This window comes from Nannospalax galili, unplaced genomic scaffold, assembly GCF_000622305.1.
Source record: "Nannospalax galili isolate Female #2095 unplaced genomic scaffold, S.galili_v1.0 scaffold917, whole genome shotgun sequence".
Taxonomy (NCBI): domain Eukaryota; kingdom Metazoa; phylum Chordata; class Mammalia; order Rodentia; family Spalacidae; genus Nannospalax; species Nannospalax galili.
This window is the reverse complement of record NW_008340972.1, coordinates 940,654-965,391: the sequence shown is the minus strand read 5'-3', so window position 1 is coordinate 965,391 and position 24,738 is coordinate 940,654. Positions and strand designations below refer to the sequence as shown.

Here is a 24,738-nt window from a genome sequence, read left to right as displayed (position 1 = left end):
ACACACACAAAGGAGAAAGAATAGGATAGGGGAAAGAAGGAAGGAAGAAAAGGGGGAGGGAGGGGAGGAGGGAGGGAGGGAGGGAGGAAAAAATGGAAGAAGAAATTATGAGATGGGACTACTCAATTTTAAATGAAAAAAACATTGTTCTTTCCAGGGTTGATTATAAATAACAAAATTTAATCACTAAGACACCAATGTCTAATGAGATAAATAGGTTTAACCAGATTTAAACAAATATAATATTCAATAATAGTACAAATGTGTCAAAGTATCACATGAGATTCTCTTAATATGTATAATTTTCAGGTGTTCACATATCAGTTAAAATGAATTTAAAGAGGCTAGAGAGATGGTTCAGTAGTAAAGACTATTTGCTTTTCTATCAGAGGATGGAGTTCAGATCCTGGCACCCATTCAGGGTGGTCACAACATTCAGAAGTCCAGCACCAGGGAATCCAATCATCCCTCTGACTACCATGGACGCTTACACACACACACACACACACACACACACACACATGCACACATGCGCGCGCGCACACACACACACACGCACACACGCTCGCACACACGCACACACGTGCACACGCACACATATGCACGCACATGGGGATACACACAAACACCAAAATCCACATAAATGAAATAAATCTAAATAAATACATTTTAAAATAAAGAAACACCTTTGTATCAAATCCCACATACAGAACAAATCCATCTTTCTCCAAAGGCTACAAACACATTGGGGAAAGGCCCTTCAGAGATCATTTTATAGAGCATGGTTTATATCCAGATGAAGGTCAGAATGCAAAATATTCCTAGAACATCCCATATCGGAGCAACACAGTTGAAAAACGTCTTCACTATCCACAGCAGCATTCAGAATGAGACGTGAACACACCAGTAATTAACTAGGACAAAGGTGATTGGCAGAAAGAACACGAGGGAGAATTCTAGAATGTTTTTCAGGTTTTGTTTTAGTTGGGATTCTTAAGGCGGGCTGTCCCTCTATAGCCCAGGCTACCCTAGAATTCACAATGTAGCCATGTTGGCCTCAAACTTTCTATCTTCTTGCTATGACCTACCTAGTACATGCTAGCATATATAACAAGAGGCATCTGCATCTGTCTCTGGCTAGCATGCCCTTCATGCTGAGAGACAACATAGCGGGGCAACATCTCCAGAGAAGAAATGACCATGTGGAGACACAAGACAGATGTGCTTCCCCACTTCCCAAAAGCCTCCAGGAGCCTGTCTTCCTCATCAGGATGGAGGCTGGCAGCCACACCTACTTTGAGCAGACCCCCATGCCCAACTGCATCTGTTCCTTTAGATAGTAAGGTCAACCGATAAAAGAGCTGGCTACACCTGGGGAGAGAGGCCCAGGTCTTTGCCATTTGGACGGGTCTCGCGGCACAGTCATCCCCACCCCTTTCTGCTCTAAGCACATGGCAACTACGCATGTATCAACGTGTACAACGGATTTTTATGCAAGTCTCTGTGTCTGTCAGACAGAGAGATGGTTGAACCCATTGGGGGCCCACATAGAACAGTCACTGAAAGAAGAGTGCTTCAGTCTCCTGCGAACGGGCTCCTGCCCTCTTTCCTCTTACTCCCATGTCCCTTGAGTCAAGTGAACGCAGGAGAAAGATGCTCCTTAAAATGGTAAAGATTTTGAAAAACATTTCACACACATTCACTGGCTTTCTGCCAGAGTCTGACTTCTTTCTGTCTCAGACTATGATGAACCTTTTCACAAGTGAATATGCTTAAGCAAAGAAAACTTTTTCTCCACTGACACCATGTTCGATGTTCTCAAAGACTCAAATAGTGGCACTTGATGATGAGCATCCCACTGAGGCCAGGCAGATGCTTAGGAGTCCCCCATTTTTATTCCCACCACTCATGATGCTTAGGGGAAAATAATACATTTGAAGTGATATGTCCCTCTGTTTCTCTAGGAAATGATATGTCCCTCTGTTTCTCTAGGAAATGATATGTCCCTCTGTTTCTACCTGAGGAGACCTTGCAATGTCCCCCTGTGTCTACATGACTCAGAACTTGGAAAAGCATGTGTGGAGGAACATTTCTTCTTAGGAGAAACCCAAGTCTATGCAGCTCCCCCCACCCCCACCCCCAGGAGGCGAAAGCAAACTTACGTCTCTTCTACCTTGTCTCCATTTTTCAGCAGCAGCTGCCTCACTATGGACCATCCCAACAGGACCCTCTGCTCTCCTATGATGGGGACACCATGCTTTCTGGTGGAAGGATCATCTCCCATGCCTATGATTGACTGACACACTCCAGAGGCATTCACTCAGAACCTAGGGGCCTGGATGAGAACCTCTTAATCTTTGACTCAGAAGCCATACATGTGTCTAAAAGGTCATTTAGGAGGATCAACAGAGAGAAATTTCAGAGAGCTATTTTAAGTGAGAGCATTTATAATGATTTGAAGTGGGACAATGGACCAAAACTGATTATGAACTGAGGAGGTAATTCATTGATAAGGTTCCTGCCTTACAAATATGAAGATCTGATTTTGATGACATAAAAAACACAGCGTATGGTAGGACATACCTGTAACTCCTAATTCTGAGGAGGTGGAGATGGTTGGTTTAGGGGCTTACTGGCCAGCCAGCTGGCTCAGCCTCCTTGGCAAGCTCCAGGCCAGTGAAACACCTTTTCTCAAGAGATCAAGGTACTTTGGTATGATATCACATGTCTTTAATCCCAGACTTCAGGAAACCAAAGAAGAATTACCGCAAATTGGAGGCCAGCCTGAGGTGGAGGCAGAAGCAGGTGAATCTCTCTGTGAATTGGAGGCTAGCCTAGTCTACATAGGGAATTGCAGGCCAAACAGAAGTATATAGTAAAAACCTATATCCAAAAAAAAAACTAAAACCAAAAAAAAAAAAAACCGAGGTAGATAACACCCAGTGAACAATGCCCAGCTTGTCCCCTGGCTTCCACATACATGCACATACATGAGACATTCTTTTGCTATTGCTCTAAGATCCATTGCACGACTTTGGCAGACTAGCAAGTTCTCTGTGCCTTAATTTCCTATCCAAAGGGATAATGGGAAAACCACTAAATTCCATTAACTAGCAATAATTCTAATAGGACGAAGTTAAATATTTCGATGTTTTGCACTCCTTAAAATCCCAAGAGGGAACTAGCACAGTGAACTAATTGGTATGATGGCATTCTCCTCATGGAAGGAGACCATCAATAACATATAGCCTGGATTGATAGCTGCTACGTTAGAAATAAGTAACTGGGATGACTTCTCAGTCTGTGTCTGACAAGCTAGTACCTTGTCATAACTCCGTTCCTAGTTTTCTAGAACTCTCCAGCTGAAGACGACTTTCAAATCCAGCAATATCAAAGCCTTCAGTTCAAAGGTCACATCTTGTCTGCCACTGTCCTGACAGCTCGGGCTGCCCTGTCCCCTGGAATGGGATGCCCTCTCTGTCTCTAAGGAGTGAATGTTGTTATGAGCTGGTGTCTGAGGGAGGGAGTTTATTGGTTGCAAATGTTTGAAAGATCCTAATAACTGCAGCTAGGAATCTATCCTCTCGTGTCACAGAAGTTGGAGAATGGGTCGGACATAATGCATTTGGTTAAGTGTCTAAACTGAAAAGGTGCTATTTTATTTTAAATGCCACAGACCCAACAAAGGCTGAGGTTACTGGTGCAATGCTCTCTCATTTGAAAATGTATCGGGGACATGCCCTCTGAGGGTCAGGCTTTCATTTGATGACGGTAATTCTCAGCTGCCTGCTCCTCGTCCTTTATTGTGCCCTATGTCTTAGCTGGGCACGCTCCTGATTCCCTGTATATCCAGACGGTCCATGTAAATGGTGTTTATGTTAAGGAAGTCATGTTCGGTGTGACTGGAGCACGCAGGAACTGATGCTGTTGTCACTTCAGATTAAGGTCTTATTTTAGTAAAGGAGGCAATTGGAGCAGGCAGCTGAGTGTTTGAATGAAATATTCAGCTCATTTCATTTCGAGCTGCCCAGTTCCCATTGTTCACGCTGGCAGGCTGGTTAACCCTGTTGGTGCTGGCCCAGCAGTGGCTCCCAAGCTCTCCCGCACACAGAGCTTCTTCCAGCAGACACTGGAAGCCATCCGTCAACACACCTTGAAAGAATCAGGTGAGCCATGTGGGAGCCATTTCTCCCGTCATGCATTTTCTGAATACCTGTCCATTTGTGTGACCAAGAAAGATGCTTTAAAAGGGGACTGAATGGCTGTGAGGTCTCCATCCCTCCTGGGGGACAGGGATGGTTAGCACATGATGTTCTTGTGTTGACTATGAAAGTGTTCTAAGATAACCTATGTTCACACCTATGCCGGATTTAATTCCTTAAAACATTTTAGGTAGGGGCTAAAGAGAAACCTCAGAAGTTAAGAGGCTGCTCTTGCAGAGGACCTGCGTTTGGTTCGCAGCACCCACGTGGCAGCTACCAACCCTCTGGAACTCTAGCTCCAGGGGATCTGACATCCTCCTCCAGCAACCGCGGATACTACATGGACATGCAGGCCAAACGCTAGTACACGTAAGACACAATAAGTAACTTTTAATTGACAAGAAGCATTTTAAGTATTGCTCTGTGAGTTCCTTAAAACAAGTTGGGGGCAGACACCCCGCTGAAAACCCACTAGAGAACATAAATCAAATCGCTCTTGGGTTGAAACTTACTCTCTGTAATGATTCAGGAGTAAGAAAACCTGAATCATATTCTGTCTCCTTCCTGAAGGTGCCACTGACTAGCTGTGTCCTCACCGTATCAGAAATTAGGGTATGTGTTTGGGGACGCTCCTGTCACCCTGCCACAGCCCAACGCGATCACACCATCTTCTGAGTTCCAAGCTGTGCTTGCTTGCTTTCCCTCCCATCCTCCCTTCTGTCCTCCCTCCCTCCATCCTACCTCCCAGTCTCAGTTCTTCCTCCCTCCCTGTTCTTCTTCTTTCCTTTCTTCCTCTTCCTGGCCAGGCAAACCAGAAAAGCTAACTCATAAAAACAGTGACATATTATTTCCATATACCAAGTATCGGACTTCTCAACTAAACCAGATTTCACAATTTTTTTACCCATAAGAAAGCCCTCTTGAGGGGTTGGAGAGATGGCTCAATAATTAAGAGCACTGGCTGCTCTTGCAGAGGACCCAGGTTCTGTTCCCAGCACCAACATGGTGACTAACAACCATCTGTAGTGGGGATCCAATGTCCTCTTCTGACCTCTGTGGGCACTGCATGACACAGGTACACTTACACACATGCACGCAATACACTCATACAGATGAAATAATTTTTTTTTAAGAGGAAAACCCTTTTTGGCATGAACTCTTTTATCACTCCAAGATGGTAGAAAGCGCAAGTTCTTCTTCCTAAATGTGGAGTGCTTACTTGATGTTGACCTGAAGTGCTGCTCACCATTGAGCAGTGATGACAGTTATTATGAGAAATTCTAAATTCTAAACATAACTAATGATATGTACCAGCTCTATGCTAGGCTAAAAGTGACCTCGCCTTCATGCTATCTAAATATTTAACAAGTATTCATTTACTCTGTGCAAACAGGTTTCATGGAGACCCAAAGCTTATGAAATTCTAGAAAAAGAATACAAATTTAGAGTGTAAATTTAAAGTGAAATTGAGTAGTTATTTGATATAAAATAATCCAAATAAACTTTAAGATGCTAAGAAATGTCACAGATGTCTCTAAACCCAGGAGGGATAAAAGCACCACTATTCCTCTTAGTTAGCCCCCGACCACAGCTTTTACAGTGTCTTTCCCTGCAAGGCTTCTAAGCCGCATAGTGTCTCTTCATAGTATCATTTTTGTAGAAAGAAGAGAATGTATTTAGTATGTTTAAGCAATATGTAACTATTCCCATCCTTTTAGGACTTTGGTTTGCCCTCAAAAGATGAGAATTTTGAGAAATTCTATTTGTGTGATATGTGTGAAAGAAGGAAAATGTCATGATATAGTAATCATAATATAAAGTTCAGTTGTCCCTGAATTGCTGAAGGAGAGAACTCCGGTGTAGATTAGACATCTGTAAGACCCAAACCCCCATCAACATCACAGCTCATGGAGTAACAAGGAGGGTTTTCCACGAAGGCTTCAGGTCACTGAGGTGCCCGCTGTCCCGTCCCTGTAGCTGCTGCTTCTGCGTATTTCAAACTCCGTTTTTCAGGAACCCATGTGCCTGAGGAGCCACTGATGTGGGATGCAGTCACAGGACAACGTGACTCCAACTTCAGGTGACACACTGCTATGGAGTTGGCAAGGTAGGCAGGTGCCACCAGCATCTCTATAAAGGGACGTGTTTTCAAACAGTGTAACTAGGTTCCCCTGTAACTTAAAATCTGCTTCTCCAATTTGATCCCCACTTTGAGGGATGACCCCAAAAAGATAAGACTGGCTTTCCTGATGCCAAACAGAAGAACATTGGAAGTTTGAAGTGGAACCATTTGTCTTTAAATGATTATACTCAAACTAGTTTACTTTTCAAGGTTTATAAAAGTGTATGACCATTTGAGCATATTGCTTGGAGTTTATCCTCAGATCTGGGAAAAGGTCAATATGGGTGAAGGGCTCTGAAGTTTAGTTTTAACTCTGGTAAAAAGAATTTATTACATCAACAACCCGACTTGGTGGCACACACATGTAACCACAGTACTTGGACAGGGAGACAGGAATATCACGAGTTCAAGGCCAGCCTGAGTTACATGATACCCTTTCTTAAGAACCATGCAAACAAAACAAATTGTGAGTTATCTGGTTGGGCAGAATTTTCTAATAGTAAACATCAGATGTTTATCAATAATTATGACCACTAATATGAACTAAGGAAATCCAATGGCAAAACTGTCACAGGTTGTATCTGAATTGCCCCTCAAAGGCACTTGTATTTAAGGCTTGGTCACCATCTTGGCTGTATTAGGAAGGGATAGGAAACTTGACTTAGTGGAAGGTTTTCGATCACTGAAGGCTGTGACTGAAGGGGACGTGGGGACTTTGGGACTTTGGGACTTTGGGATCGATCTCTTTATTTTTGTTTTTCAGTCATGAGGTAAGCAGTTAAGCTCCACCACACTCCCGTCATGATGCTCTGTCTCACCACAAATCCAGAGAAGCGAGACCAACAGACCATGGACTGAAACTTGCAGCATCGTAAGCCAAAGTAAACCTTTCCTGTTTATAAGTTAATTATCTCAGGTACTTTAGTACAGTGACGTAAAACTGATGCGAAGTCATAGGGAGTCCAATTGATAATTAACAGTAATTGGTGTTTGAGGCAAATTTTGTTTGTGGAATCATGAAACAGTACGCATTTTCTACAACAATCACAAAGGCCCTCTGCATATAAAATATAGACAAAAGGTGGAATTAAAATTTAAAACCAGCACATATTTCATCACCTAGAGAAGTAGTATAATGACTTAGAAACCATGGAGAGGGTTCATTTTGGCTTAGACACTGTTGAGAAGGCTGCGGAAATACAAACTTGGAAATCTGAAAGAGTTTATGAAAGAAAACAAGGAAAGAAGCAATTCCAAAATTAATAGTGGTGAAATTTTCTATTGTGTTGACAGTGAGCAAAATCAAAACCTGGTAACAAAGCATTCCTAAAAATTATACACAGCATGCGTTGGTGTATGTGTGCAATTACGAACACAGATATGCAGAATACACAACATGATCTAGTCTATTAAACAAAAGACCGAGTCAAAACACTCTATGCGAAGTGACATGAGGAATGTTTGCTCTGTTATTTAAAAGAACAAACCGAATCTATTGTAAATTGTATTTGATTGTGCAATAGGAAGAGACCCATTCTTTGTACTCATATTGAATGAAAGATAAAACAGAAATCTCCAGTCTAGTCATTGGTCCAATCCAATCCATAAGGTCAAGCATGGTGGGCAGCTCTGTAACCCCCAGCACTCTGGAGGCAGGGGCAGGAGGATCACTGTAACTTTAAAGTCAGTGTGGTCTATACAGTGACATTAGCCAGACCTACTTAATGAGATGTTGTCCTCAGCAAAAAGAGGCAGGGGGAGATAGGTAGATGAAGGAAAGGAAAGGGAGGGGGGAGGAGGGGGAGAGAGAATTAATTAATTAATTAAAGAAGGGAAGGGGGAGAGGAGGGAAAAAGAAATCCAAAGCATACATCTGAATGCTCCTGAAAACAGCTGAATTTATTCAAAATTTGGTAGACACCTCAAGCCACTAAAAATTTAAAGGGAAAAAAGTCTTAGATTCAGGTATAAAGTTTTTGAAACTTTCAAGATAGATGACTGAATTTCTGATGAGGGTTAAAGGATTTGTTCGCTTTTTAATCAAGCCACTAAAAATTTAAAGGGAAAAAAGTCTTAGATTCAGGTATAAAGGTTTTGAAACTTTCAAGATAGATGACTGAATTTCTGATGAGGGTTAAATGATTTGTTCGCTTTTTAAAAATCTATCTGTCCATATTGCTTCCTGCCTTCTTTAGAAGTCTCCTTTCTTGAAACCATAGAAATTAAGTGATTTGCCACAGAACAATTAATGAATGATATATGAACATATAAATGTTAAGCCATCAAAGGCTTTAAGGAAGGGTTGCAGAAAACAGAGTTTTTGAAATCTTTACAACAGTGAACATGAGCAAAAACTCAAACCTCCTAAAATCAGCAGAAGCAGAACTCGCTGACAGATCTGGTCACGCTCAGCCTCATATCCACACAGGAAATACTCTAATCATTCCAACAGTCAGGCATGGGGACACATGCCTGCGACCCCAGCTCTCGAGAGGCAGAAACAGGATGAGCAATGCAAATTCAAGTCCAGCCTGGGCTACAGAGAGAGCTTTAGGCCAGCCAGGGCTATGAAGTTAGACCCTCTTAAATCATTTTAATTCACTAGCCACAAACCAAACACAGATCCACACAGATTAGTTTCTCCCTCTTAATTTACATCCCCCAAAGCAGAGAAAATGCTTCAGGGTAGCAGTGTTAAAGAAGTCCTAAATTCTATGACCAATGCAGAGTTATGTCACCTACGCACATTATACAACGGGTATGCAGGTGTTAGACCCTCTTAAATCATTTTAATTCACTAGCCACAAACCAAACACAGATCCACACAGATTAGTTTCTCCCTCTTAATTTACATCCCCCGAAGCAGAGAAAATGCTTCAGGGTAGCAGTGTTAAAGAAGTCCTAAATTCTACGACCAATGCAGAGTTATGTCACCTACGCACATTATACAACGGGTATGCAGGGATTTATTTACTTTTATTTTATACATATGAGTGTTGTGCCTCCATGTATGTACAAATACCCACGTCACACAATGCCAAATGAGGGCGTTGAATTCCCTGACGTGGTGCTATGGACCTCTGGCCTCCACACATGCCTCTCTCCTCTCTCTCTCTGTCTGTCTCTGTCTCTGTCTCTCAGAACAGGAGTAGGGTATTGGGATGCAGTGAACAAGGATGTATGCCACTACAACCAGTGTAATATAGCAGACTGCTTTATGGTAAACTTTTTTTATATATAAAGATAATAATGTCTAAGGAATAGGGATGTAGCTCAGGTGGTAGAGCCCTTGCCTGGCATGCACAAAGCCCTGGGTTTGATTCTTGGTACAACATAAAGTGGGTATAATCCCAGTACTATGAAGGTAGAAGATGATTAGGAGTTCAAAGTCATCCTTGATTAGAAAGCAGTTTGAGATCAACCTGACCTACATGACAGTCTGTCTCAAGTAATGAATGAATGAATAAATAAGTAGTATACTCTAATGAGAAAAGGATAGTAAAATAGAAACCCCAATAATTTAGTATTTCTTACTCTTTAATATATTTTTTAATTATTTTTATTTTATGTGTACGAGTGTATCGCCTGTCTACATGCAAGCGCCCCTGTATTGTGCAATGCCCGTGGATGTTAGAAGAGGGCATCATCGGATCTCCTGGAACTGAAGTTACTTTATAGATGGTTGTTAGCTGCCATGTAGATGCTGGGAACCAAACCCAAGTCCTCTGCAAGCAGACGGTGCTCTTAACTGCTAAGCTGTCTCTCCAGTCCCATGTTTCTCATTCTTACAAATCCTACACACACTAAAGTTTTGCAAAGCTTTGGCATAGCAGGTTTGCTGACAGTACTGGCACCACACAGGGGATGGACCTGCAACAGTGTAGTGACCACAGCGTCATTAAGAAATAGAGATTCTTCAGTCAATGCTGTGTTACATGCACAGCCATTCACAAAGTCACCTCTGTACAGTGTACATCCAAACATGGATGCTGAGCTGAAGATGGACCTGGGGCGGGGGTCCTGGTGTACATAACGAGGCCCTGAGGCCCAATTCCCAGGAGAAAATGACAGATGAAGAGAAACAATCCTGTTAATTTTGTCATTTGAGTTACTTCTGGTTATTTTTATTGCTAGAGATTTTCTGTTTGGACTTTGAGATAGCCCAGGCCACCCTTGATCTTACTATGTAGCGGAGGATGACCCTGAACTCCTGATCCTCCTGCTCCCATTTCCTAAGGCTAGGACTACAGGCATGCTCCACCATGCCCAACTCCATTAGCAAGTTCTTTTAAACACCATTATTTTTCAGTCCTTATGTAAATATATTTGTAGGTGGCTGTATTTAATTTATAATATGAAATTTAATTTATAATGCTTTGTAACTGGCTCTAATTCTCATTAACTCTCCTACCCCATTCTTGTAAAAGCCTCACACCTGCAGCAGACTTGTTTTCAAGCCCAGTGGCATACTTTACTTGAAATTGTGTTCATAATTAACTAAATCTCCTTAATGCTATTTCATTAACATGCATTTTTCTTAACCATGTCTCACTATACCTATTTCTTTAAGTGAGCATCCATTAGAGTTTGGCAAGAACATCTCACGGCCACTCCTGATGGTATATACATCAGGCCCTAACAGAACAGAGTAACAACAACAAACCCTGCCATCTGGAATAAGACAAGGAGAAATATTCCAAGCCTCAGATTGGGCTCATATGCATAAAGCTATGTTTTTAAGGCACTGCTGTAATCCCCATCTCCCACCTAAGATGCACTAAGAACTAGTTATAAAAGGGAAAGGTTCACAGCAGCTCAATGTTTCTTCTAAGTAAAATCACCAGCAAAGCTGAACGTCAGTCACCCTTCTCCAGTAAAGTCATTCTTATCAGTACCCTGGAAATGCCTTGCAAGGGCTTCACGGCAAACAGCTTATCCTTATTTTCCAGTGCACTTTCAATATGTTTCATTATACTCTGTTTATGCCCTATGTGAAGGAGACCACACACAGCATAGTTAAACATGAGTACAGGTCAAGAGCCCTCCAAATGCAGGCGACAGACCATGGTACCAGCAAACACAGCTTGTTATTTTGACAGCTGAAAACCCTCTGGAATCCCGCACAACCTGTATCTTGAGTTTAGGATTGAGTTCCGTCTCCAGCCAAGGGTTTGATGATCGTAGTTTGAACTACAGCCTTGTTATTCTCAGTTCATGTGATGGTTGATTTGCCTCTAAGTGAGAACTCCTTTCTGGGTGCACTGCAGCTGTCTGAACAACAGACAGCACTCTCCCAGTCACTGGACACATCTTCATAAAGCTCAGAAGAAAGAGCACAGGCTTTTCAGCCACACTGTCCTGGGCCAGAATCTCTGCACTGTCCCTTTAAGAGCTGCATGACCTTGAAGGTCAGGAGAAGCAATTCAGTCTCTTTGAGCCCTAGAGCCATGGGTTGAATTATGGTCCCTCATAATTGAGATGTTGAAAGTCTTTGTTTTTTACACTTATTTATTTATGGGGGTGGGGCACACATGTGCCATTACATGCATGTAGATACAGAGGCCAACTTTTGGCAGCAAGTTCTCTCCTTCTACCACGTGGGTTCCAGGGATCGAACTCAGGTGTGAGGCTTGGTGGCAAGTACCCATGCCTGCCAACCCCAGATGTTGAGGGTCGAACCCCAGGTCATCAGAATATGACATTCTCTGGAAACTCAGATTTTTTTAATGTGATTACTTAACATGAGGTCATTAGTAGTGACCCTTTGCCAAAATAATTGATGTCCTCATTAACAAAAAATACAGAAATGAAAAAAATGGGGAAATATGGATATGGTGATTGCTGGACATTTGGTGTTAGTCAGATTTCCATCATAATAATCAAATACATGAGGCAAATAACTCACAAATAGAAAAAGAGTTATTTGGGCCTATGGATCTGGAGGTTGTGGTCCAGGGTCCTCTTGTGTCCCTGGCATACACAGCACATCATGGGTGAAGCAAAGCACTCACACTGTAAGCTAGGAAGAAAAAACAAGGCACAGAGACTGGTCCACTGTGGAGTCACCCCTGACCCCACAACCTAAAGACTATCCACAAGGCCCTACCTCCAAAGGTTCTAGTCACCTCCCAATAGCACCCCTGGAAATCACGTCTTTGATATCATATGGGCCTTTGGGGGACAGTCATTCAAACCAAAGAACACATATAGACACAATGTAGAGGCACAGGGAGACAGCATCCATGTAAGTCATAAGGAGGTGGATATGGAGCCTTCCCTAAGGTTTTCAGAAAGAGCCAAAATATAGGCACCCAGACTGTGGACATACTTCTCCAGAACTGTAGACAAGACATTCCTGTTGCTTCAAGGTCACCCATGTGTGGGATGTTTTCAGAGAACCCCATGCAAGGAATAAATCTGGTCTCCTCAAATGTTAAATCTTTAATGTAAATTGTGCAATGCTGCTACAAAGCTTAGAAAGCGGACAGCATTCAGAGGAAGTTATCGATCATGTGGAGCACAACCTTGGAAGTATTTTGCGTTATTTCGCCTCCTCCTTTGTTCTTCATTCAGTCAGATGAAGAGCTACACCCTGTACTCCCAGCAATAGGAAACTTTGGCAGACGAGTAGAGTTAGGGTACAGGAAAGCACCAACTATTGGAATTTGAGTTTCAAAAGCCTAATGCCCACTGGGACTTTGTAATGGTTCCCAGATACAGAAAACAAGCTTAGAAGAAAACCTCTTATTTGTGATGTAAGAGCAGCGGAAAAGTTCAATAGAGTTAAGATACAAACAGACACTAGGAGAATACGGGGTAACGTGGGGGCGGGACAGCCGCAATCTTATTTCTTATTTATTTTTTTGTGTATTAGTGTTCTGTTTGCATGTCTGTAAGTATACCGTGTGTATGCAATGCTCACAGAGGCCAGAAGAGGGTGTTGGATACCCTGGAACTGGAGTTTCTGATGGTTGTTAGCTGCCAGGTGAGTCCTGGGACCCGTCAGTGCTGTTGCCCACTGAGCCATCTCTCTAGTCCAACAGTTGCAGTAATACCCTTCATTCACTAGCACCTGCTTTCTCCTGCCCCAACGCTCCTTGGTAGGGGAAGAATGACCAGATTGTAGACTGGAAGATTCCTCTGCAGCAAGTTCATTAAAGAGATATGAAATTCCAAAATAAAAGATCAAGTCAGAATCTAAACATTCAAAGAAATTAAGAATAAGTTAAATAGTTCTTAAACTTAACAAGGTGGTTTCAAGGATCAACAAGATGGCAATGAGGAGAAACTTTGAGAAGTTCTGGATAAAGCTTCTATCCTATGGAGAATCAAGAGGGCTCTAAGAGGCTACTTTTCCTACAAGTTTTCAGAAAGCTCTTTAGGCAATATCCCTTGGAATTCATGAGACCTAGTGGACCACAGACTGGCTTCTGCCAAGGGGGAGCTGGAAACTGAGAGGGTTGGATGAGAAACAGCTCCAGAGTTGAGAAATAATTTGTCCCTTTCCTATTCCTAGAGGTTTATAAGATGCACATCTCATGGATGTGTGAACCCTGTGCAAGACAGCCATCCTGCAACTCAAGGAAATCAACTGACTCATTCATGACACAACTGATGAAGTCCGTGGAGAATAGAACGCATGAGCACCAACCAGGTCACCAGGAAGCTGAAGCCCTGCTCAAGTTAACAAAGTTGAAGCCGGATGGTACTGCAGCGGAGCCACGCACGTCTACTCAAAAAGTGGCCAAGTAAAAGGTTTGAATGTCTGCCAGAGCAGAAACTATGCCTAGATTAACAAGAGCATCAACTCGTGTAAGAAATTTCCCCTGAAGCTTTTTGCCCTCTTCCTTTCTATGCTTCAAGCCCTAGGAATTCAGCAACAGCAATTTATGTTTGGTAAAGCAGGTGACTGATAAAGGAAAAACAATGCAGCTGGCTCAGCAGTTAAGAGCAGTGACTGCTCTTTCAGAGAACTTGGATTCAAATCCCAGGACCCACATGGTGGCTAACAATCATCTGTAACTGCAGTTCCAGGGTATCCCATGCCCTCTTCTGACAGGCACGACACAGGTGCACTTACATCCATGCAGGCAATAAACACATACACATAAAAATAATAAATAAATTTTTTAAAAAGAAAATAAATAAAATTAAAAAAAAGAAAAAAACAAAGCTTCTTCCTCATCCTCAGTCCAGCTAAGGAGTTGAAAGGTGAGGGAGGAGGCCTCAGGTGGGGCCCAAGAGATGACCTGATATGAAATTAACTTTGAAGCCATTGGTAAAACCTGAGGCTGGACTTTACTGCTTCTAGCTGGAGTGTATTTGTTGATACAGTCGTAAGTGTCCATAAAAATATTTTCTAATCTAAAAGTAAACTGACGTCTGGAGTCTGCTTAAGACCTAATTTTTACCCAAAGCCCAAGGAATCCCCACTGTCCTTCTGTAGTGAAAAACAGGGAAAGTAGGAAACCAAATAAACACATTGCGACCGATTATTTTCCAAGTTGGTTTTGTTCAAAGTATGATTCAGAGAGAAATTGTCAAAGGGAGATAAAGACAAGGGAGAAAGGGCTCTTTGTGGGTGAAGTTAGGACCTTAGAAATGGCTGGATGGAGTCAGGCTGATGAACCAGAACAGCCTTGCAAAGGACCTTGACTCAGCAGAGTCCATGGCGCAAGAGGCAGTGCTTCGGGTGACAGTGCAAAGGTCACAGAGTTCTGAGACAGCCCACAGTTCCTTCTGGGTCAGCAGGAACAACATCATCTTTACATGAGCCCAAGTCGCACCTGCTCAGTGGAAGAGGAGAACAAAGTACCTAGAGGATGGGATGGACCATGGGGTGTGGCTGGGGATGCAGGTCGGTGTCCAGCATCGGCCTAGCATGCATCAGGCCCTGGTTCCATTGAAATACTGCCAAGAGGAAGAGGAAAGGAGGAGGAGGAAGAGACGGGGGAGAGGCGGGGGGGGAGGAGGGAAACATAGATTAAGGTATTGCTCAGCAATGGCTGACACATGCTCAGTAAGGCATGGGAAATGGTTGTAAACAAACGAAGTGATGTCCAAGGATCTGGAGATTCAGCTCTCAAGAGCCAAGTGCCCAGTTAACCTCAGCAAGAACTTAGATGCACTACAATGGCTGACACATGCTCAGTAAGGCATGGGAAATGGTTGTAAACAAACGAGGTGATGGCCAAGGATCTGGAGATTCAGCTCTCAAGAGCCAAGTGCCCCGTTAACCTCAGCAAGAACTTAGATGCACTCCTATGAACTCGTAGCAACAGTGACAGCACGCACAAGTCCCATGCAAGCTCAAACCAGAAAAAAATCCCAGCATAGACACGTGGGTAAGAAGCTCCACCCCCACCTAAGGAAACTGAAGCCAGAGATGGCTTCTGGGAGGGGCAGACACACAGTCTCTTTCAGGCATGGGACTCTTAGGTTAACCAGGATCCAGGAGGTGAGCCTACACTGAAGGACATTTGGGGACACAAATTAGACTCTATAGGCCTTTCTATAATGTATTAAATTGGGCAGGAGCAATAAGGGAAGTGTAGATGAGGGGAGGAACTAAATATTATCAAACTATAGTGAATGAGAATCACAAAAATCCAACAAACGAACACAAGACATAGAAATGTACTTAATGACCCAATGTGAGCTTTACCTGACAAGGAGCATTTGTAAGGAAATGAATGTTTGTAAATGCGTCCATCTGTGCATTCCTTACGCAAGGTGTGACCGAGTCATGGATGATTACAAAGAAATAGAGCTCGATATAAAGTGACGATCTGAAATGAATCAACAAAAGTAAAAGTGAAATGCAAAACTGAGATGTAGCACCACGCTGTGTGTCCTACCCGCCTCACGCGGGTGGCCTGTCCAAGACGTCTAAGGATCCACAAACAGGTTAGAGTGCCTAGAAGAGAATTAGAGCCAAGTTCTTTAGGAGCAGACTTGGGATCTGTGAAGTCAGTGTTAGGTCTGGAGAGGCTCAACTGTTTGGGGAAATCCTATCAGAAGGTCATAACTAAGCATGACAGAGTAAGACATTCAAACCCTACCCAAAGAGTGCTCAGTAGAAAGGAGTACGCTGTAAACTACATTGCTAGGTTTATTTCTAAATAAAATGCTCCAAATGCCAGAAGAAGCTACAGATCAGAGGCAGCAGAGCGGTGTGCTTTGGAGTTCTATCTGTGGTAGTTTGAAGGTGCAATGTCCTCCACACCTCCTGTTTGGGCCCAGAGCCTCCCTGGAAGAAGTCGGTGACTGCAGGTGGGCCTTAAAGTTTTACAGCCCATCTGGGGATGGAAAGAGAGTTCAGCAGTTAAGAACACTGGCTGTTCTTGCAGAAGACCCGGGTTCAAATCCCAGCACCCACATGGCAGCTAACAACTGTCCATAACTCCAGTTCCAGAGGATCCAACAGCCTCTTCTGCCCTCCGCAGGCATTGCACGACATGGGTGCACTTACCTACATGCAGGCAATACACGTATACACATAAAATAAAAATAGTAAATAAAAAAATTTTTTTTAATGTTTTATAGCCCGTCTCTGCTTCTTATCCACTCTCTGCTTCCTGACTGCTCATGCAATGTGACCAGGCACCTCACAGTCCTACATGGTCACAGTAGACTGTATCCCATATTAGACTGTGAGTCAAAATAAACCCTTCTTTCCTTAAATTGCTTCTTATCAGGTATTTGGCCACACAGAAGAGAAAAGTAAGTAATACACTCTCCAAGATACAGATATTTTTAATTTGTTATTTTTATTTTATGTGTATGAATGTATTGCCTGCATGTATGTAAGTGCACCATGTTATGCAATGCCTGGGAAGGTTAAAAGAGGGTGTCAGGAGTCCCTGGAACTGGAGTTACAGGAGGTCGTTAGCTGCCATGTGGGTGCTGGGAATCAAACCTGGGTCCTCTGTAAGAGCAGTCAGTGCTGTTAACCACTGAGCCACCTCTCCAGCCCCAATACAGAATATTTTAAAACTTTACAACTTTTTTGGATCAGAGAAGCAAATGAAATAAGGGAACAAAATGTAATGGAAATTTTACTACTGATAGAGCATTGAAGGAGAAGCTTCTGCAATATGGTGATACTTGATCAAAGGCCTCATGAAGTAAATCAGCAAGTCAGAGAGATCATCTTTCTAGACAGAGGGAACCACAAGTACAAAGGCCCTGTGGTGAGAGCTCACAAGCATGTCTAGCAACAGTGAAAAGGGCTCCAGGGCTGCAGCAGCTCGTCAGGAGAGAGGGTTTGGGGGGCTGGTTAACAATACGGGACAGGAGAGGACTGGGCATTTGTCCATTTTCTTCTCAAATTTTGTCAGTTTTTTGTTTCATGCATATTTTAGTTCAATTATTTAGCACACAGACATTTGGGGGTGCCAGGTCTATTGGAATGGAAAATTCTTAATGCAAAATATTCCTCACTACTGGAAATTTAACTTGCCTAGAAAATTACTGTTTATCCTGTTCATACAGCAACTCCGGGTCGCTGATGTTTTTGTGCTACATCTTTTCAGCAGCTCATTCTCAACCTGTGCACATCACCCTGTTGATCGGATTCTTTTCTGCTACTGTAGACAAGGTTTTGTAATATGACCCTGGCTAATCCAGTAATCATGATGTAGCCCAGGCAGACCCTGAACTTATAGTAGTCCTCCTGCCTCAGCCTCCCAGAATTCTGGTGTTATGATAGTGACCACCACCACACCCAGGTGAGCAGTTATTTACAGATTATTGTGGTCCTGTTTTTTATACTCTAACAACTTATCTTTCAATTGTTGTGTTTAGACCATTTACATTTAATGAGTTTATCACTGTGTTAGGGCTTTAGGTCTGCAACTTTTTTTTCTGGATTCCCCTTTTTCTCACTTTTTCTCTGTCTTCATTATTTTTTATATCTCAATTCTAAGCTCTCTTTAATGTGCCTAAGTGAACCAGTGAGTCAGGCCCTATTGAATACTTCTGGACAGCAGCAACATTGATAAATACAGAAATAAAATGTGTGAATAAATATGAATAAATAATAAACTCTCCTGTATTGACCTTTCTAGAGAAAAAAACACATACCCACACTCCCACAATAGACAACAGAAATGAGAGAGAATTAGTCAGGGGGAAGCAACTCTGGCTCCAATTTGAAATGCCAAGATTTCTGTCATTTGATTTATACTATTTTGGAATAGTCATATTTTAAAGACAATGTCTAATATACCGTATTTTCCAGTTCGTCGAAATGGACAGAAGTCTTAAAATGTCTTTGAAGCCCTAGACATTTTTCCATTGATTTTATTTATCGTGTCATTGACCATCAACAACTCATAGCCTGCTAAAATTATAACCATGCTTAACAATGACCTGGAGTACTGTAAACCCTTCCTGAACAATCAACTGTAGACGGATGAAGTTAACTTTTAAGGTCAAGGGTGAGTCACCTGCAGAACTAAGCTAGAACCAGGGTCTAATGACGCTGATCTCCATTGGGAGAGATAAAAATATTAACTTTTTATCTCAAGCATGTTAACAGTCTGCTTGGAATTCAGTTGCGCTCCATTTCCTTAAGGAAGGTAAAATAAGAATCCGCAGATGGAACAGCATCACTCATCCACACTGGAACTGAACCAGGACACGGGATGAAAACGAAGCCACTTGCCAAAAGTAGCAAGAGATAACAAACAAACAGCTCAGTCATCAGCACTGCAGACGTGCGCCGCGAGCGGTTCCAACGGGGAGTTTTAAGTCCCCTTCCTCTGTGGATTGCTGAGGTGGTTTGTGGTTGTCTTTTCACCCCATCTATCCAGAGGAACACAGAGCTGAAAATGGAATGGACACGGCGTTTATTCCGCAGTACGCAGTTCCACTCATTTAGACATAAAAGCCCTTGAGTGCGTGCAAAAGAAGGCTGTCCTCAATTCCCAAAATATTTTCTATATTCCCTGATTCACTGTGTGAAGGATCAGACCTCCAGCATGTGGCTCTGAGTGACAGACTTTCTCTTTTAGTCATGAAATCTTCCAGGATCCAAGAGGCGGGTTGGAGGGGACCTCTTGCTCATCCTCCATTTCTACGCACAGTCAGATACTATAATTAAATAATAGAGTTTCATTTACTTGGGCTCAAATCCATTAATTTTTTTTTCTTATTTTCACTCATCTCCTCCTCTGAAATAGATCCCAGTATTATCACCATCCTAAGCACACACATACACAGATCTGTGAATCTATAATAAGATATTCCTGTTTTTAGCATAGATTTAGATTCAATTAAATGTCTCAATTGCCTCTACCTAGATGCTGTCTAAATATGAGCAAATACCTGGTTCATGGTGGGAAAAAAAAACCCTCAGCGTTCAACAGCTGAGCTCCTAGCCAAATACACACACTGAGATGACTCCTGGGAAGTGCTTGGTTCACAAGCTGACGTGGGTTCTTTGACCAGCTACCTGCAGAGGGCTGGATGTACTAATGCCCTTGCCTCCCAGTCCAGTGAGCTGGTCAGATGACACAGCACCATTTAGCATCATGGACACACAGCATCTCGTGCCTTCCCCTCATCCAGCAGGGATGTACGTGCCAGAAAAAACAGGATCAGTGAAGCAGAGCCAAGATGCTCAGTGTTCCTAAAAGGAAGCACTTGAATGAGGGAGGAAAGCAGAGCTCTGGGTGATACCCTATCGATGGGGAAGGGCCTAAAATGGAGAGCAACCACAACAGCTGCTGCCCCAGACAACTTTAGGACCGGACAGGCCTACCACGTTCCCAGGTTGTTTAACAGAGAAAGCTTGCTGACAGTATATGACCACATCCAATGTGGCACCGTGACAGCAGGCCTCTGAAAATCCCCTCATCCACACAGCCTTCATTCACCCCTGGCTTTTTCTCTTTCAGGATTTCTACTCGGAGTCCCCAGTACCCTCAGAGCACCGAACCCAAGAGTGCGTCCCTAGTAGATGCAAATCCTGTTTCTTTTCCTTTTTGCCTCCTGGGGTTGTGACAGAAAAGGGAAAGATCAAAAAGCACCAAAATCCACTTAGGGGATAGATGCTCATCCCACGTCTTACCAGTTTGCTAGATGAGTCCTCCTGCCAAATACAAAGCAAGACACCCACTCTGCAGCCTTCGCAGAGCAGAGGTTAAAACACTCTTTACCACTTTAAAAGATCAGTACATGAGCAGACCCAGTTCCTTCCACGTAGATCATAAACCAGAGACAGGAAGATAGTCTGCTGATCCATTTTTTCATTATCAATGGACCACAACCCATAGAATAATCTATTCCCCTTTCCAGTCATCAAACCACAATGGATCACATTGAAACATATCAGTCTCCTAGTTTGAATTGGACTCCATATGATGTTTTAATGCTTCTCATAACCCAAAGCCATTATTCCTGATCACAAGCAAAACCCAAGGAAACAGCAAATTTGATATTCTGTAGCAAAAAGAAATTTGAAACTAGCTTCTAATCTTTGTGTTCAAGACTAGGTGCCAGGGAGATGGTGCAGGAGATGGGTCAATGGATAGAGTGCTTGCTCTGCAAGTATGGACACCTGAGTTCTGATCCCTAGCACCCATGTAAAAGCTGGATGTGGTGACATACATATGCGACCCTGGCACTGGGGGGTGTGGCAGAGATGGCCAGATCCCAGCGCCTCTGCTGGTCAGCCAGTGCTGTCAAAATGGTGAGTTCCAGGATCTGTGAGAGACCCTGTCTCAGAAAATAAGGTGGAGAGGAAGACACCTAGAATCAATATCTAGCTTCCAAGTGTGCATGCTCAATGTAAGTGCACTCACACACACACATACATTCATACAGCATATACTATACTATACACACATATACACAGGGAGGGAGGGAGGAGACACACACACATACACACACACACACACACACACACACACACACACTAAATGGATAAAAAGAATAAGATCAACATACCGATCTGGAAGTTAGGCTGGTAAGTTGTTTCATGTTACAGTCCTCGGCACAGACTTCATACAACACCGGTATCCAAGCCCTTTCAATGAATAAGATAAAATTTCTGGGTCTAGTTTTAGTATCACAGACAGCCTCAACCCTTCTTTGAATACTAAGTCAAATTAAATATATTGTTGAGCAACATCAGCAACGTACTTTGTTAGATGAAACGGAGAAAACAGAGTCATTAAAACTTACTAATAAAGAGGCTGCAATCTAAGAACTTCAAAGATGGAAAAGTCATTAGCAGGCAAAGATGTAAATGTGGGACGCAGTCCAGGAGTCTGGAGTGTGGGGTTCAGGAAAGCATGGGCTGGTGTGTCCATACATTAACAGCACCTGAAGTGTAACACAAAAACTTACAGAAAACTCATCATGGATTTCTGGAATCCTCCAGTAAGATGGAGGGAAAGAGGGGGATCTGGGGGGACTGTGACACAGTGGGTGGTCTCCCTAGGTTCTGAAAGGACAGGAAGAACCGGAAGGGCAGGGCCTGCAGCAGGCCTACACAGGAACAGAGCAGGCCCTGCATCTTTGGAAGGAGCCAGAGATAACAGGATCTGCCTGCTTTCATCTCTGAGCTCTGAGAAACAGGTCATTAGCATCCACAGCTCAGCCAGGCTTCTTGTCTTCTCCCCACGGAGGGCAAAGATCTTACTGCTGAGAGGTTCTGGCCTCTCTCAGGTAACGCAGCCACAGATCTCCAGCTGTCTAGGCAGCGGAGGGGGAGCTCATTGGTTGGTCCACCCCGCCTCCTTTACCTCTACATTGACGGAGTAGTATTGGAACTGTTGGAAAGATGCTCTCAGATACACAGGAGGCTATGAAAGTATGCAGGCACAAAGGCCTGGGTTAGGGGAATAGTGACCGGAACATGGTCCTAGGAAAGTAAATTCAGTCACTCAACTAACAAGTGCCCTTTTTAGATAGTGGTTCAACGACTGAGTTGGTAGAAAATATGAGATTCGGTTCGGAAGTAGAAGCACTGAGCAGCAGCGAAGGCTGGCGCAGGGGAAGTTCTTGTTATTTTAAGCATCCACACTCGAACACAGTTTCGTATAAACACTACTATGTACAAAAGCTGTTTCCAGGATCAACTGCAGAGCTTCCTATCTGAGGGCTCTGGGGCATATGACTTAATCTATAAGACCAAGCCCCGTCTATAAATGAGTTCAAAGCAGAGTCATTGTCTAATCCACATCTCATTGGAAAACTGGGACCATGAACCTTCAGACTGGAGGGTTTGAGTAGAGTTGACCTCTGTCCCCCTCTAACTCAAGAGATGGTTGCTCAGGCCTTACACAGTGCCCTGCTCTGGACTCTGGGGAGCCATGTGGTGTTTCCCTCACTCCACCGTTTCTGGATCTCTCTCTCTCCTTCCCTCCCTCTTCCCTGACTCTCTTTTCACTAAGAACCATTCAGACCTAAAAGTATCAGTCTTTCTGAGATGTTCTCCCTAACACTAAACACCATGGAAGAGCTGAAACGGACAGAGAGCTGAGTAGGAGCTGTACCAGCAAGGAGACTCCTCTAGAACACCCACCCCCCGCCCCTCAGCTGTGCCGAATCCTCCCTCCCACCATCCTCTTCCACGGCAGTTAAGAACAGGAATCAATGAATGCCCCTTGGTCCCGTCAGTGAAGAATTCCTTACTTGTTACAAATATTATAACTTTCTGATTCATCACCAAGCACTACTTTGGAAAACAGTCTCTAGAAAAGCAATTAACCGTTCCAGCCCACACTGACATGGGCTGCGTTTATGCCGTAAAGCAATGGTGATTGCTAGTGTTTACTCTAAATTTTTTTAAAATGTATTTTTCAATAGGTATGTGTCTCACCTGCACGTATCTCAGTGTACCAGCACATACAATGCCTGTGGAGGCCAGAAGAAGGTGTCACATCCTCTGGAACTAGAGTCACAGATGGTTGTTAGCTGCACTGTGGGTGCTGGGAACAGAACCTAGGTTCCCTGAAGAGCAGCCAGTGCTCCCAACTGCTGAGCCATCTCTCCAGCCCCACTCCTTTAATTTTTTAAATACTACTTTGGAAACATTGAACTACATAATCAGTGCATTGATATGAAAGAAATAAAACATACATGACAACTTCTGAGGGAGTCATTGCCTCAGATAAACCTGGTAAATGATCAGGACGTGAAGCAATGCATTTCAAACTGAAATATGCTAAAGTACAAACAGAGGGGCTGGAGGGAAGGCTCAGGCAGAAAAGCACTTGCTGTACAAGGATGAAGTCGTGAGATTGATCCCCAGAAACCATGTAAGTGTCCAGAGTGATAGGTGCAAGCTTGTCATCCTGGGACTGCGGAGGCAGAGACAGGAGTATCTCTAGGACTTGCAGGCCAATGAGAGACCCTGACTCAAAGGAGGTAGGTGGTGTTCCTGAGAGTGACACTGAGGTTGTTTTCAGTTTCCACACACATGCACGCGCGCACACACACACACACACAGAGACAAACATACACAGACAGACACACACACACAGATACAGAGATAGCAGCTCACACGGACACACACAGACACACACACACTGAGACAAACATACACAGACAGATAGACACACACAGAGACACAGACACAGACACAGACACACACACACACAGATACTGAGACAGCCACTCACACGGACACATACAGACACACATACATACACAGACACACACACAAATATACACACATGCACAGAGAAATACATACAGACACACATACACGCACATATACAGATACACACACAGACACAGAGACAGACACAACACATACATACACACACACAGACACACAGAGATACACATGTCTGCATACACACATGCATTTAAAAACTAAGACTCCTCTCTCCATCTGGGTTGCTAGGGCCTGAGCTGCTGTTGGGCTTAGCCAGCCTGAAGCCAAGGAAGAGAAAAGGATAAAAAAGGGTAAAAAGCCGAGAGAGAGAGAGAGAGAGAGAGAGAGAGAGACAGGGAGAGAGAGAGAGAGGCAGAGAGACAGAGAGGGAGACAGAGAGACAGAGAGACAAAGAGAGACAGAGAGACAAAGAGACAGAGAAAGACAGAGACAGAGAGAGACAGAGACAGAGACAAAGAGAGACACAGAGAGACAGAGAGAGAGAGACAGAGACAGAGCGAGAGACAGAGACAGAGAGACACAGAGAGACAGAGACAGAGACAGAGAGACAGAGAGAGACAGAGACAGAGAGACAGAGAGAGGCAGAGAGAGAGAGAGAGAGAGAGAGAGAGAGAGAGAGAGAGAGAGAGAGAGAGAGAGAGAGAGAGAGAGAGAGAGAGAGAGAGAGAGAGAGAGGAAAGAAAAAGGAAACGAGCGAGCATGGGTTGTGGCGGAGCTGGCGGGGGAAGTGACTCACAGACTACCGCTTCCTGGCTGTCACTTTAGACCTCGGGTCTGTATTT

General features: G+C 43.5%; 1 long non-coding RNA gene across 1 annotated transcript in view; it reads right to left on the bottom strand.

Annotated features, from left to right (window-relative positions):
• Nucleotides 1–21,355, bottom strand: part of LOC115070904 — a 135,438-nt gene extending 114,083 nt beyond the window's left edge. Inside the window, exon 1 of the long non-coding RNA XR_003850006.1 lies at nt 21,277–21,355. This is a non-coding gene — a long non-coding RNA (uncharacterized LOC115070904). The remainder of the gene's footprint in view (nt 1–21,276) is intronic.
• Nucleotides 21,356–24,738: the final 3,383 nt, after the last annotated feature.